The 11,009-nt window shown below is 41.6% G+C and overlaps 1 protein-coding gene across 2 annotated transcripts in view; it reads right to left on the bottom strand.

Annotated features, from left to right (window-relative positions):
* Positions 1 to 11,009, bottom strand: part of WDTC1 (WD and tetratricopeptide repeats 1) — a 78,220-nt gene that overhangs the window by 28,941 nt on the left and 38,270 nt on the right. The window lies entirely within an intron of this gene.

Raw genomic sequence — 11,009 nt, 5'->3', positions numbered from 1 at the left:
CTGGGCAACAGAGCAAGACTGTCTCAAAAAAAAAAAAAAAAAAAAAGGAAAAGAAAAGAAAAAGAAAAAGGAGAGATATATCAAACAAACCCAGAAGAAGATAGGAATGTCAGGCTTTAGGAACCAGCTTAAAGGATCTTTGAAAACATTCTGATTTTCAGGCAAAGCCTGTGATCCAGTTTGTAGCGACATATAAGGACCCTCTCTTAACTACAACCCCATGAGATTTATCATATACACATTTAACGTACCTGCTAACTTCAGACCTAAGCCTTAGTGTAATGAGGCTCAACCTAAAGGGTCAATGTCAAAGAGCATGAAAGTTACAGATGTTTAACAACTTTCCACAAAACAATGCCAACTAGGAAAGATAGGAAGCGGACAGCCAAGTGCTTCTAACTGCTTAAAAAATAGCATGAATGTCGGCCGGGCGCGGTGGCTCAAGCCTGTAATCCCAGCACTTTGGGAGGCCGAGGCGGGTGGATCACGAGGTCAAGAGATCGAGACCATCCTGGTCAACATGGTGAAACCCCTGTCTCTACTAAAAATACAAAAAATCAGCTGGGCATGGTGGCACGTGCCTGTAATCCCAGCTACTCAGGAGGCTGAGGCAGGAGAATTGCCTGAACCCAGGAGGCGGAGGTTGCGGTGAGCCGAGATTGCGCCATTGCACTCCAGCCTGGGTAACATGAGTGAAACTCCATCTCAAAAAAAAAAAATAGCATGAATGTGTCTGAACAAGCAAGATTTAGATGAAAGTCCAACAAAATTAACAGAACACTTACTAAATGCCAGGGTAGACGCTACGCTTTCACATTTGTCAATTCATTTAAGCTTCACAATACACATTGATTTCCATGCATTAAGGTTATGTAGGTGCAATATCATAACAAAATCAACTAAGTTCTGACAGCAAAAAAAAACTCTTTAAAAAATTCCTTACTCTAATAAAAAAAGAGAGAAAAAGAAATCGTACTCATTCTCCATTCACTTAACAATATGTTGTCTTAAAGGCAGAATGATTTGAATATCCAGACACTTCCACAAAAATCCTTCCTTTTGTTCCTTCTTTAATCTAGCTCAATGGCTTCTCAAATTTTAGTATGCCTAAGAATTACTTATATGGAACAGTAATAATTATAAAAATAGCTAAAACTTAGCTTACTATATGTCAGGCCCTGTCCTAAGTACTTCACATAATTACCCTTGAAAATCCATTAAGTTGTCCATAAAATACAACAAATACAGTTTTATGTGTACAAGCTGTGTTTCCTTGAGCAAGTTCTTTAACCTCTCTGTCTCAGGCTCTACATCAGAAAAAAAAGATAATAACTATACATAGCCTAATAGGGTTGTTGTGGGAAACAAACAGTATTTGCAAAGCACTTTGAGTGGCTGCTTTGATAGCTAAGTGGCAGAATCAGAAATAAAATCCAAATATGCCTTTTCCATTGCACCAAGAGAGTTCAAGACTTATAGCACGGGCTGAGCATGGTGGCTCACACCAGTAATCTCTGCACTTTGGGAGGCTAGGCAGGAGGACTGCTTGTGCCCAGGAGTTTGAAACTAGTCTGGTCAACATAGTGAGACACTATCTCTACAAAAAATTTTAAAAATTAGCCAGGTGTGGTGGTGTGCACCTGTAGTCCCAGCTACTGGGGAGGCTAAGGTGGGAGGACCACTTGAACCCAGGACGTGAAGGCTACTGCGAGCCATAATCACGTCACTGCACTCCAGCCCGGGGAACAAAGCAAGGCTCTGTCTCACAAAAACAAAAACAAAAAAACCCCAATTAACAAAAAACATACAGAAATCTTCCTGCTGGGCATGGTGGCTCACACCAGCACTTTGGGAGGCCCAAGTGGGCAGATCACCTGAGGTCAGGAGTTCAAGACCAGCCTGACCAACATGGAAAAACCCCATCTCCACTAAAAATACAAAACTAGCCAGGTGTGGTGGCAGATGCCTGTAATCCCAGATACTCAGGAGGCTGAGGCCAGAGAATTGCTTGAAACTGGGAGGTGGAGGTTGCGGTGAGCTGAGATTGCGCCATTGCACTCCAGCCTGGGCAACAAGGGTGGAACTCCATCTCAAAAAAAAAAAAAAAAAAAAAAAGGAAAAAGGAAAAAGAAATCCTCCTAAAAGTCATGAAAAGGAGCAATTATATTTCTGGTAGGTATCCAGCGATCCTCCCACCTCAGCCTCCTGAGTAGCTGGGACTAGAGATGCTACATGTAACCACACGTGGCTAATTTTTGTATTTTTTTGTAGAGATGGGGCTTCACCATGTTGACCAGAGTGGCTGGTTTGGAACTCCTGAGCTCAAGTGATCTGCCTGCCTCAGCCTCCCAAAGTGCTGGGATTATAGGTGTGAGCCACTATGTCCAGGCTTAATTTAATCTTTTAACAATTATTTGAGCATGTATTATATACTAGGCTTTCTTACACATGCAAAGGTTGTTGTGGTAAATAAGACAGAACTCTAGTTGGGTACGAGAGAAAATAAACAAACATATAAATCGGTAAGATGAATTCAGAAGGTGTTAAGTGTGATGAATATAAAACAAGTGGTAGGATATACTTTATTCATTTTTATTTTATTTTATTTCTTGAGACAGAGTCTCACTGCATCACTGGAGTGCAGTGGCCCAATCTCAGCTCACAACAACATCTGCCTCTCAGGTTCAAGTAATTCTCCTGCCTAAGCCTCCCGAGTAACTGGGGTTATGGGCATGCAGCACCATGCCCAGCTAATTTTTGTATTTTTAGTAGAGACAGGGTTTCGATATGTTGGCCAGGCTGGTCTTGAACTCCTGACTTCAGGTGATTCATCTGCCTCGGCCTCCCAAAGTGCAGGGATTACAGGCGTGAGCCACTGAACCTGGCACAATATACTTTAGGTATAGTGGTCAGGGAAAGCTTCTCTGAGGAATTAATATTTGAGGTGAAATCTGAATGCTGAGAAGTAGCAAGTTACACAAAGATCTGAAGGAAAAGCATTTCAGGCATATGGAAGAACAAGGATAAAAATAAGAACAGTTTTGTTTTTTTTTTTAATAATGGAGACAGGAAAAAATGAGGGAAGAAAATAACAAACAAGCAGCCAACCAATATTTCATTTAAACTGGTGAGTAGGTGTGATGTGGTACTGATGACAGTGTATATTTTGTGTATTTGAAGTGGAGAGTTCTATAAATGTTTATTAAGTTTTCTTGTTCCGGATCTGAGTTCAAGTCCTGGATATCCTTGTTAATTTTCTGTCTCGTTGATCTAAGAACAGTCTTGATAATGCTGAAGAAACAATGAAAGCCAATGTGGTTAGAGCATAGTGATGATGGGACAGAGTAAGATGAGCAAGATGAGCTCAAGGAGGTGAACAGAAGTCAGATCCTAAGGGTGTTTTACAGGCCATGGCAAGAAGTTCATGGTGTCGGTCTTATTTACTGCTATATTATTTTCCCAGTGTCTAGAACATTTCTGTCATATAGTAGACATTTAATATTTGCTTGAAAATATGACTGAATTAATAAAGAGTTCCTAGTTCTGCCCTTTGCTACTTTAAAGCATGTTTACTCCATCATCTAAAGCAGAGGTTAGCAATCTTATCTGTAAAGGCCCAAACAGTAAAGATTTTAGGTCTTACAGACCATATGGTCTCTATCACTACTACTCAATTCTACCATTGAATCACTAATGCAAACATAAGCAATACATAAATGAGCATGCTGTGTTCCAATAAAACTTTATTTATAAAAACAGGTGGCAATAAATTTGAATTTAAAGCTCACATGGGCCAGGTGCAGTGGCTCACACCTGTAATCCCAGCACTTTGGGAGGCCGAGGTGGGCTGATCATCTGAGTCAGGAGTTCAAGACCAGCCTGGCCAATGTGGTGAAACCCCATCTCTACTAAAATACAAAAAATAATTAGCTGGGTGGCATGCTGCATGCCTGTAATCCCAGCTACATGGGAGACTGAGGCAGGAGAATCCCTTGAATCCAGGAAGCAGAGGTTGGGGTGAGACACAATCCTATCATTGCACGCCAGCCTTAGCAACACAGTGGGACTCTGTCTCAAAAAAAAAATTAAAATATAATAAAGCTCATATGGAAATACCAGAGACCATGAATAAAAAACATAATCTTGAAAAGGATGAACTAAGTTGGATGACTTCTACTTCCCAACTTCATAACTTACTACAATTCTACAGCAATCAAAACAGTGTGGTACTGGCATAAGGACAGACATTTAGATCAATAGACTAGAGTTGAGAGTTCATAGATACATCTTTAAATTTACAGTCAATTATTTCTGATACGAATGTCAAGACAGGCTGGGCACAGGGGCTTGCACCTATAATCCCAGCTATTTGGGAGGCTGAGGCAGGAGGATCACTTGAGACTAAGAGCTTGAGACCAGCCTGTGCAACATAGCCAGACTCTGTCTCTTGGGGGGGAAAAAAAAAGAGTTGTCAAGCAATTAAGTAGAAAAAAAAAATTGTATTTTCAGCAAATGGTGCCGGGACAAGTAGATGTTCATACGTAAAAGAATGAAGTTGGATCCCTACCTCACACCATATATAAAAATTAATTCCAAATGGATCAAAGACCCACATATAAAATCTAAAACTATAAAACTCTTAGAAGAAAACATAGGTGTAAATAATCATGACCTTGGATTAGGCAATGTTTTTTAAGACACAACACCAAAAGCACCAGCAACAAAAGGAAAAAAGTTTAGTTGGGCATGGTGGTGTGTGCCTGCAGTTCCAGCTACTCAAGAGGGTGAGGCAGGACGAATGCATGAGCCTGGGAGGTTAAGGCTGCAGCAAGCCATGACTGCGCCACTGCACTCCAGTGAGGGTCACAGAAAGAGACTCCATATCAATTTTTTAAAAAAGATAAAAGATAAAAGATAAATTGAATTTCATTAAAACTAAAACTTTTATGCAAAGGCACCATTAAAAAATGCAAAAACAGCCTGCAAAAACAGCCTGCAAAAACAGCCTGTAAAAAAAAAATGGTGGCTCACATCTATAATCCCAGCACTTTGGGAGCTGGAGGCAGGCAGATCACAAGGTCAGGAAATCGAGCTAACACATCCTGGCTAACACAGTGAAACCCCATCTCTACTAAAAACACAAACAATTAGCCAGGCATGGTAGAACACACCTGTAGTCCCAGCTACTCAGGAGGCTGAGGAGAAGAATCACTTAAACCCAGGAGGCGGAGGTTGCAGTGACCTGAGATCGTGCCACTGCACTCTACCCTGGGCGACAGAGACAGATTCTGTTAGAAAAGAAAAGAAAAGAAGAAAGGAAGGAAGGAAGAAAAGACAACACACAAAGGAATAGAAAAAAAATTCAAATCACACACATCTTCAACAACAAAAAAAGACAACCCAATTAAAAAATGAGTAAAGGATCTGAATAGACATTTCTCCAAAGAAAATACAAAAATATGGACAATAAGCAAATGAAAACATGTTCAACATCATTAGTCATTAGGAAAATAAAAACCACAATAAGACATCACTTCACACTCACCAGGAGGGCTATAATCAAAAACATTGATAATAAGAAGTGTTGGCAAGGATGCAGACAAATTGGAACCCTCATACATTTCTGTTGGGAATGTAAAATGGTGGTGCCACTTTGGAAAACAGTTTGGCATTTCCTCAAAAAAGTTAAACACTGAGTTACCATATAACCCAGCAATTCCACCCTTGAGTGTATACCAAGACAAGTGAAAAAAACATGTCGACACAAAAATTTGTACACGAATGTTCATATCAGCATTATTCATAATAGTCAAAAAATAGAAACAACCCATGTTCCACCAACTGATGAATGGATAGACAAAATGTGGTATATCCAAATGATAGAATGCTATTTGGCCACAAAAAGAAAAGTATCGATTCATGCTATAACATGGATGAATCTTAAAAACATTATGCTAAACAGCCACATATTTTATACTTCCATTTATGCAAAATGTCCAGAATAGGAAAATCCATAGCAACAGAAAATAGATTAGTGGTTTCTGGCGCAGGGCCAGTATGGGAGAGGGGAGTGACTGCTAAGATGGGTAAGGCGTTCCATTTTGGGATGACAAAAACATTCTAGAATTAGATAGCAGGGATGGTTGCAAAACTTTGTGAATATAGTTTGTGAATAGTCAACACCACTGAACTGTACACTTAAATAACAAACAAGCAGCATTCTGGATTTGGCCCACTGGCCGTAATTTGCTGATCCGTGATTTAAAGACAGTCCTCACAAAAGGAACTCTCTCACAAAGTCAGATCTCCAATCCATCTTTTTCTTTCTTTTTTTTTTTTTTTTTTCGTATTTGAGATGGAGTCTTGCTCTGTCACCCAGGCTGGAGAGCAGTGGTGTGATCTTGGCTCACTACAACCTCCACCTCCCAGAATCAAGCAATTCTCCTGCCTCAGCCTCCTGAGTAGCTGGGATTACAGGCGTGCACCACCACGCCCAGCTACTTTTTGTGTTTTTAGTAGAGACGGGGTTTCACCATGTTGGTCAGGCTAGTCTTGAGCTCCTGATCTCGTGATCTGGCAGCCTCGGCTCCCAAAGTGCTGGGATTACAGGTGTAAGCCACTTTGCCAGGCTTTTTTTTTAAGACGGGGTTTCACCATGTTGGTCAGGCTGGTCTTGAACTCCTGACCTCAGGTGATCCGCCCGCCTTGGCCTCCAAAGTGCTTGGATTACAGGCGTGAGCCACCACGCCCAGCCTTTTTTTTTTTTGAGATGGAGTCTTGTTCTGTCTCCAGACTGGAGTGCAGTGGCATGATCTCAGCTCACTGCAACCTTGGCCTCCCAGGTTTAAGCGATTCTCCTGCCTCAGTCTCTCTAGGTGGGACTACAGGTGTGCGCCTCCAAGCCCAGCTAATTCTTTTTTGTATTTTTAGTAGAGATCGGGTTTCGATATATTGGCCAGGCAGGCTGATCTCGAACTCCTGACCTTGTGATCCACCCGTCTCAGCCTCCCAAAGTGCTGGGATAATAGGCATGAGCGACCGTGCCTGGCCTATTTTTTATTTTTTATTGAGACAGAGTCTCACTCTGTTGCCCAGGTTAGAGTGCAGTGGTATGATCTTGGCTCACTGCAACCTCTGCCTCCTGGGTTCAAGAAATTCTCCTATCTCAGCCTCCTAAGTAGCTGGGATTACAGGTACCTGCCACCACGCTCAGCTAATTTTTTGTATTTTTAGTGGAGACGAGGTTTCACCATGTTGGCCAGGCTGGCATCCTTTTCTTTAAACATGACTGTTAAATGAACTTGGTATCTAGTTTATTTCTCTAAAATGTTATTATTTTAAAAAGCGCTGACAAGTCTTCGTCAGCGAAGACATAGAATCAGGTTACACTATGCCCACGGAACTGCTCTGGTCTACCAATGCTATTCAAAAAGGAAATCAGTCTAGTTTCATATGACTTGTTTCCATAAATTCATAATTTGAATTTATGCTAAAATGATATAAGAAACAAAATGGAAAAAGCAAGCAGGCCAGATTGTAAAGGTGAGATACATAATGTTTGCAATTGTTTAAGGATAATATTAAGAAAACTAATAAGGCAAGAGAATAAATCCACCAAGCCAGGAACTATCTATTAAGCCCTTTTTAAAATACACACATGGTTGAGGGGGAAAGAATAGGAACTCTGGAGCCAGATAAGCCTGATATAAGTCTTTTAAATCTTATTCCTACCACTTACCTGACCTTAGAAATACTCAGTTTTACTCTGATTTGTAAAGTGAGATTCCCTTCCTTTTCTCTCTACCATGTGTCTAATACTGTGCCAAGAAATCCCACAAGTGAATGAAATAGGAGGAATCAAAGTGTGATCACAACTTCCAAGGTGATCTTGGAAGATCCCTGGTGATACATATAAAATGAAAGCAAGCAACTCCCCAAAAAAGTGAGGACTGCAGGCCATGGCTGGAATCCCAGGATATTTGGCTATTGTCCAATTGTGACAATAAAACTCATGAGATGAGCTGGCACATGTAACTAAAGAAGGATGTGGAATGCTCAGCAAAAATGTCCAAGGAAAGTGGAAAACTGATTGGCTCTTATACACCAGAATGGCTTAAAATTAATCCTAATTAATTTAAATTTAAATTGTTTAATCTCAACCTCCCTTCCGGCTCTCTTACTTGGTTGCAGCCACTACAACAGTTCTTTGTATTTTCTTTTACTTTTAAAAAATGTTTAATGGAGATGGGGTCTTGCTATGTTGCCCAGGCTGGTCTCAAACTCCCGGCCTCAAATGATTCTCCTGCCTCCCAAAGTGCTGAGATTATAGGCATGAGCCACTGTGCCCCAGCCAGTTCTTTGTTTTTTTGTTTTGTTTTGTTTTTTCCTCGTTCTTCCTTTTCTTTCTTTCTTTTTTTTTTTTGAGACAGGGTCTCCCTCTGTTGCCCATGCTGGAGTGAGTTGTATGATCACAGTTCACTACAGCCTCAATCTCCTAGGCTCAAGCAATCCTCCCACACCAGACTCCCTAGTAGCTGGGACTACAAATACATACCACCACACCTGGCTTTTTGTATTTTGTAGAGATATGGTCTTGTTATGTTGCCCAGGCTGGTCTCAACTCTGGGTTCAAGTGATCCTCCCATCTCAGACTCGAAAGTGATGGGATTACAGGCGTGAGCCACTGCGCTCAGCCCTTTGCTATTTTCCTAATGAACAATTTAAGCTTTCTGTTTTGAAACAATTTCTTTTTTTTTTTTTTTTTTTTTGAGACGAAGTTTCGCTCTTGTTACCCAGGCTGGAGTGCAATGGCGCGATCTCGGCTCACCGCAACCTCCGCCTCCTGGGTTCAAGCAATTCTCCTGCCTCAGCCTCCCGAGTAGCTGGGACTACAGGCGTGCGCCACCATGCCCAGCTAATTTTTGTATTTTTAGTAGAGACGGGGTTTCACCATGTTGACCAGGATGGTCTCGATCTCTTGACCTCGTGATCCACCCATCTTGGCCTCCCAAAGTGCTGGGATTACAAGCGTGAGCCACCGCGCCCGGCAACAATTTCAAACATAAAAAAGTTTGCAAGAATAGTAGAAGAATGCCCATATATACGTTTTACCCAATTCATACATTAATCTTTTTCCCTCTCCCTCTCTTTCTCTCTGTACTTACAGACAGACAGACAGACAGACAGACAGACAGACACACACACACACACACACACACGTGCAAAGTACTTTTTTTCCTGAACCATTTGAGAATCATAGACTTCAGGACCCCTTACACTTAACTACTTCAGTATATAATTCTTAAGAACATTGGTCATTCTTTTATTTAACCAGAACATATTTATCAAAATCAGGAAATTTAACACTGACACAATACTGTTGTCTAGCATACAGTCCATATTTACATTTCACCAACTGTCCAATAATATCCATTTTATTTTCCTCATTCAGAATCCAATCCAGGATCACACACTGCATTTGGTTCATGTTTTCTTAATGTCATTAAGAAAATTAGTCATGCCGGGCGCGGTGGCTCAAGCCTGTAATCCCAGCACTTTGGGAGGCCGAGGCGGGTGGATCACGAGGTCAAGAGATCAAGACCATCCTGGTCAACATGGTGAAACCCCGTCTCTACCAAAAATACAAAAAACCAGCTGGGCATGGTGGCGCATGCCTGTAATCCCAGCTACTCAGGAGGCTGAGGCAGGAGAATTGCCTGAACCCAGGAGGCGGAGGTTGCGGTGAGCCGAGATTGCGCCATTGCACTCCAGCCTGGGCAAGAAGAGCAAAACCCAACTCAAAAAAAAAAAAAAAAAAAGAAAAAGAAAAAAAGAAAATTAGTCATTTTCTCTGTTTCTTTTAATCTGGGACAGTTCCTCAGCCCTTTTTTGTTTCTTATAACACTGACATTTTTGAAGACTGCATCAATTTTGGCCCCTTCCCAGCCCTAGAATTAGTTATTTTTCCAAGGATCCCTGGTTCCTTTTAATAGAGAATGGTATTTAGAAACTAGCAACTCCATTGCCGGGCACGGTGGCTCAAGCCTGTAATCCCAGCACTGTGGGAGGCTGAGGCGGGTGGATCACGAGGTCAAGAGATCGAGACCATCCTGGTCAACATGGTGAAACCCCGTCTCTACTAAAAATACAAAAAATCAGCTGGGCATGGTGGCGCACGCCTGTAATCCCAGCGACTCAGGAGGCTGGGGCAGGAGAATTGCCTGAACCCGGGAGGCGGAGGTTGCAGTGAGCCGAGATCGCGCCATTGCACTCCAGCCTGGGTAACAAGAGCGAAACTCCGTCTCAAAAAAAAAAAAAAAGAAACTAGCAACTCCTAATTACTGAGGCATCACTGTTTCTAAATTACCTTTGAGTGGACAGAGCTGGAAATAATAGATAAATACAAATTTCTATATATGTGGTTTATTTTTATTTTTTTTGGAGACAGGGTCTCACTCTGTTGCCCAGGCTGGGGTACAATGGCACAATCATAGCTCGCTGCAGCCTTGACCTCCTGGGCTCAACCTCCTGAGTAGCTAGAAGTATAGGCAAGTGTCACCATGCCCAGCTATTTTTTATTTTTTATTTGTGGAGATCCTCCGGCCTCAACCTTCTGAGTAGCCAGAAGTACAGGCAAGTGTCATAGTGCCCAGCTATTTAATATTTTTTATTTGGAGAGATGGGGGTCTCCCTATGTTACCCCTGGCTGGTCTCTAGCTCCTGGCCTCAAGCTATATGTGTTTTTAACATCATGAGTTTATATTGAAACAGGCTAATTCCAATCCAGTACCTCAGAGTTCTTCCTTGTCTTTCCCTATTCCACATTTGAATTTCCCTTCTACAGTGAGAACTCTGGCTCCTAACAACATTGACTTATTTGTTCAATTCTATGACATATACAAAGTAGTTACAGAATTGCTATAGCAATACTACTACAAATGATAATTCTACTAAGTAGTCATGCCTGCAATCCCAGCACTTTGGGAGTCCGAGGCAGGTGAATCGCAAGG

The sequence above is a fragment of the Sapajus apella genome, unplaced genomic scaffold (assembly GCF_009761245.1).
Source record: "Sapajus apella isolate SASKATOON/1434 unplaced genomic scaffold, GSC_monkey_1.0 scaffold43, whole genome shotgun sequence".
In the NCBI taxonomy this organism is placed as follows: Eukaryota; Metazoa; Chordata; class Mammalia; order Primates; family Cebidae; genus Sapajus; species Sapajus apella.
This window is presented reverse-complemented; position numbering and strand designations above follow the sequence as displayed.